The sequence below is a fragment of the Dipodomys spectabilis genome, unplaced genomic scaffold (genome assembly GCF_019054845.1).
Source record: "Dipodomys spectabilis isolate Male_0828 unplaced genomic scaffold, ASM1905484v1 ptg000224l, whole genome shotgun sequence".
Lineage (NCBI taxonomy): Eukaryota > Metazoa > Chordata > Mammalia > Rodentia > Heteromyidae > Dipodomys > Dipodomys spectabilis.
Window position 1 is genome coordinate 204,275 of NW_024870901.1, and position 5,462 is coordinate 209,736.

General features: G+C 32.9%; 1 pseudogene; it reads right to left on the bottom strand.

Annotated features, from left to right (window-relative positions):
• Positions 1–269: 269 nt before the first annotated feature.
• Positions 270–369, bottom strand: LOC122123160 (annotated as a pseudogene).
• Positions 370–5,462: the final 5,093 nt, after the last annotated feature.

A 5,462-nucleotide genomic window follows, 5' to 3' on the forward strand; every position in this document is an offset into this window, starting at 1 on the left:
CCTTTTTTAATTTTTTATTGTGAAAATACTGTACAGAGGGGTTACAATTACACGGGCAAGATAATGAGTACATTTCTTATCAAGCATTGTAGCCTCCTCCTGTATTTACCCTTCCCATCCATTCCCATCCTTCCCCTGCTCCCCCACTCAATCCTCCCTCTACCCCTCCACCCACACAAAGTTGTAAAGTTTATTTTTCGACATAACGACTTGTATTTTTGTAATCAATTTTTTAATAACTGTTTTTCATTTCTTGCATCTCAAGAATGAAAAATATGGAATATTTCACAAATTTTCATATCATCCTTGTGCAAGTGCCATGATAATCTCTATATTGTAGTAATTTGGGTAAACGTCCTGCTGAAGCATGTAGTATCCTGTAAATTTAAGTAGTTATTGATGCAATCTTTATACAGGCATATATCCTTGGTTGACTGTTTGTAACTAGGAAACCTTATTGTTCCTAAAAATGTTATTGATCTTACTTCTCTAAAATTCTGTGTATATTGGGAAAAGCTTATATTGTTTGGTCGATTGCTCTCATTTGCAATTTTTTTGTCAATGACTATTTTAAGTCTTTTTCATTTTAAATTTGATCATACTTTGAAGCCTTTATAGCTAGGTCCAAAGGTGATTGTTTTTCAAGTACTTATTTATAAACTGAGTTAGCTTTGTGGAGCTAATGGATTCAAAGTAAGCCTTGCTTAAGAGCTACGTCTAAACTTCTGCAGCTTAAAAATTCCTAAATGATGTCTTACTGGTACAAATGTCTACCTGACCCTTTATTCTTCTTCCCTGTAGCAACAGACCAACCAGAATATCTTACCCTGACAGCATAGATTTTCTTATTGGAACAAAACTAATATTAGTTAAAAGGGATCATAGAGAGATAAACAGTTAAGACAGAATCATTTAGGCTAGAAGGTATTTTATCAAAATATAATTGTTTTTTATACCTAACATTTCAATAGTAGCTAAAGCCAAGAAGGTGAAAAAAATTTTCACATGCATGATTACCAAATGTCCTGGCCAGTCTACCATCCATCCAGGCAGGAATTTACACTACTGCCTTTCTTTCATGAAATATTTTCATAGTTAAAAGAGAAGTCTATATGTTTCTCCTCGATATTAGACCTTAAATTGGTAATGTTTTAATCACAGTGTTTCCTCTTGTCTCTATGCTGTAAATCTCCAAATGATAAAGCTTTAGGTCCAACTCTACCAAACACTGAGGTAGAAATAATGGAATAATATTTTAAAACACAGTTGCCTTTGATACCCTAACCACAACAGAACATTGCAAAACATGTGCCTTTTTTCTTATATTTTATAGTTATATATTTTATATTTATACGTGCTGATATTTTATTTCACACAGTGAAACTTACTAGAATTAATTGATAATTTGACAAATAAATAGATATTTATTACAATAAATAGATTGGAATATAAATAATAAGGTTTAGAATGTACATTAGAATATAAAAAGTATCAATGCAATGTCTTTGGTATAAACTTGTGATATGTTCTATGTATTCTTGGTCTTCTGAATTCACATTGTAAAAAAAAACAATTGTTTGCCTCTAATCTATAAGGGATTTTACTCTGATGCTCTGTTTATTGTTTTAACTCACTGGTTGCAAAATGTTTTTCTCTATATTTCTGAAGCATTTCTACTGATTGTACCCAAATTTTGCTGATATGATATCTAAAAGGTATTATTCTTCTGCAGGACCCACGGGTCCTAGGATCCCAGGTCTTAGTTATCCTCTTCATCTGATATCAAGGGGAAGATTTCTCACCTAGGCTCATGAAACATGCCAACAGAAAGTAATTGAAAATCCATCTCAATTCCTTATGACACCGGAATTAGTGGTAAGCAATTGTGTAATGCAATGCAACTTAAAATGAAAGATGAAATCACAAAATCTGAGAGAAAGTACAGTAATTCAAACTTTCAGTTTACAAATGACCAGCCCATATGAGTGACCAAGATCACAAATGTCACAAAATTATTTTTAATACCCCTCTTCTAATGATTACTCAAAGATTTCAGTCCAGCATAAGTAGGCAAAAAAAATAGTTCCTAGAACGATAGATCCATAATTGGTCTACCAAGGCTAGGAAAACTTGACTTACAGGTCAAACATAATTCACAAAAACATTAATTGAGAAGATCGTTAATGCTTCAAAATACTGGTACTTCAGTAAAACTTGTTTCTGTAGAATAAAAATGTTATCATTCTCAAACCAACGATAACCTACACTTAATCTCCTGAAAACAGATTCCTTTTCAAATAATCTTTTAAAAATCACATTCACCAAAATAACATTTGACAAGTAGACAATATTGACATTACAAATTTTTCAAGTTTAGGGTGCAAGTTACAATAGAGTTGTTTTATTTACCCAGCACTAATGCCAAACAGGTTCAACCATTCATTAAAGTGTAGAAATAGTACCATCCACCATTTGTGTTGTTCAGTAGGTGCCTTACAGAAATGTGTCAAATAGAAAAACCTCCCATAATTCAAACCCAAACACTAGCTAATAAAGTAAGTTTAATCACTTACTAAGGTACATTTTAAAAAGTCACAAATAGTTGCTTTATCATATGTTGTTTTATGTTTTACCTATCAGTCTAACATAGTAAGAAATATGACTTAAAGTCATGAATATGGGTACTCATCAGAGATGTGACAAACATAAAATCTGTCTTCTATTTCTACCAAGTCTTCTTCTTATTCCAAAACTTATAGGTAGTAGAAAATATTATCCCATGTAAAATAAAATAATCACAAACCTTTTTCAAAGCCATTTATAAAATTTGGTAGTTAGGAATATATTCTAAGCCATTTTTAAACTTTCTTGTTGACTAAAGATTAATCTTACAAATGGATGAGAATAAAATCATGTCTAGGTGCTTCACATCTCCAGTCTTGCAAATTGTTATTGCAGATGAATGAATTATGGAAATATAAGCTGACATCAGTTCAAGTGTATGCAGGATTGAAACTCCATGGATAGTATATAAACCTTTCAAAATATTAACAGTTTAACAGAATGACTATCAGGAAGTTGAAACCAGAGAGGAATAATAGTAAAGACAGAATGAATGAAAAATGGAACAAGGGGCAAGTACAGCTAGAATACTCAATGTACACATGTGATAAAGGAAGTGATAATTCTGAAATACATCTTAAAGAAGGGGTTGGTTGAGAATGATAGAAGGAGTCACTCTGATCCAGGAGCATTGGACAATTAGATGGACATATTTATTGCAATACACTTGCACAACCTTTTGAAATTTAATTAAAAAACACAACAAAAAACAAAAACACACAAAAATCACAACCAAACAGCAATCTCTAGAGAGGATGTATATGACCTCTCAAAATTTTAAATAGTTTATGAAGGGTAGTCTTGGGAATAGCAAACAAAGCTGTTCAAAGAGGGCAGTTTGGGGTAGCAGAGAATTTTGAACAGATTTAAGTAGATTGTCTAAGGTTGTGAATCACCTACATCTGCTGCAAATATTTTCTTCTGTGAGTTCTCTTTGTCTGCAATGGATACTCCAGTCCTCAGCCACACTTGATAGCTTGTGAAGATAGAATGGAAGAAACAAGATCAAGAATCCATTACTCCACTGGAGACAGAAGAGTCCTCTATGTTTTCTCTCATCTCTCTTCACTACTCTTTCTTCATACTTTTAAGTCAAGTGATTTTGAATTACATCTTTCATTCTTTGTTCTGGCAAAATAATTAGCCAAACTAATTTACTAAATATTATTTGCCATTTTTTTTCTACCATGCTGTTTACTTGTCCAAGGGAGTCCATTAAGCTTCACCGTTGCATTTGGTTGCCACGAAAATCCAACATCTATGTTAATGAGGACAAACTCTAATGTAAAACTTTGTCTCCAAAAAACCGATCCAAGAAGCTGTGATCACAAATATTTACCTATACTTTTTTTCTTTTACCTTGAAAGTCTTCTTGTGTCTAAAGTTCCACAAAAATAAGTACTCCACTACTTTTTGGTTCAATCACTTCTAACCTCAAAGATATATTTTGCTAACAAGATGCTTAGAGGAAACCGAAGTATACTCCACTTTTATGTTCTCTCTTAAGACTCTCCTTAGATACCATATCAGGATCAGTGAAGTTATTCTTTGCAAAATTATTTCAATAGATTATTTTTTCTTGGTCTTGCATTTGCTCAGCAAGATGTATGGAACAGAATAGAGTTAAATCATCCATACCTTGGGTAACAGTGTCTATTACAAAGGACAATGCTTCTATGTCCTAATTCTATGTCCTCCTCTTAGCTCTTCCCTGATTTCCAATTAAGCACAGCTTCTTGACTTCAAGTCCAGTGAAGCTGAAAGACTATAAGATCTCCTCCCCACCCCACCCCGCTACATCTTCATGGTTTCTCTTTTAAAACTCTTTTAAGTTGCCTCATTTGGACGTAGAATTTATTTTCCTGTCCTCATTCAAACTGTTCTACATTATAGTGAGCCAAATAGGCTCTGTAAAATCACTTTAGGTAGCAAAAATATTAAGACAATCTATATCAAAATTTTTGGCCTCCCTCCACTGCTGAAGTCAGTATGCTTAGATAGGGCTTCTAAGAACATTGTTTTCTTACCCTTTCAATTTTCTCAATTCTTTTCTGATCCCAAACTTTTTGGCTTATGTAATAAGAGAAGTCTTCACTACCTCATGTTAATAAGGATATTATTTTTTGTGAGCTACTTAGAAATGTGTAATCATTGGCGTAACCAATCAGATTTTTTTCTGTGTTTCAGTGCTTCACGTGCAAAGACATTGTGGAAAGTGTTACAAACAGAAAAGTGTGAACCCAATACCTTCTTTCATTTTGAAGGGCCCTTTCTCCCTAAATATTTTGACCCAAATTATCTTTTTCAAAGAATAATTTTGGTAATTAAAGGTCAATTCACAAAATTTGATGTCTTAGTTTTCTTAAGAACTCTGAATTTCACACAGTGAGAGTATATTTCCTGGGTAAGGACAATTCTCAAGGGAACCTACAGGATTTACAGTAAGGTTTCTGAAGTTTGTTTAGTGTGAAAATGAGCTATCTTTACCCACATTGCTCCCTCTCAACTAGGTCTCCATAGCTTTCTTTGCATGTAAGCCTATTTTCCCAGGCAATTTTCTTAATAGGCTAATTTGTTAAAAATTTGAACAATTAAAATATACCTGTCATAATTTTTAAACTCTTTTGAAATTCCTTTATCAGAATCACGTTTTCCCCAATCCTAATTCAACCTTTTCCATCAAAAACAGTAACATGTTGTTTATATGATATAGTGTCCATGCAGCTATTATTTTCCAGTGGCTTTATGTGTTTATATGAACATATAAGCTGATGCTGAGCAAAATTAACTCCAAGGTATGGAAACAGAGATATTTTTGCAGTTGTTTTTAATGTACTATG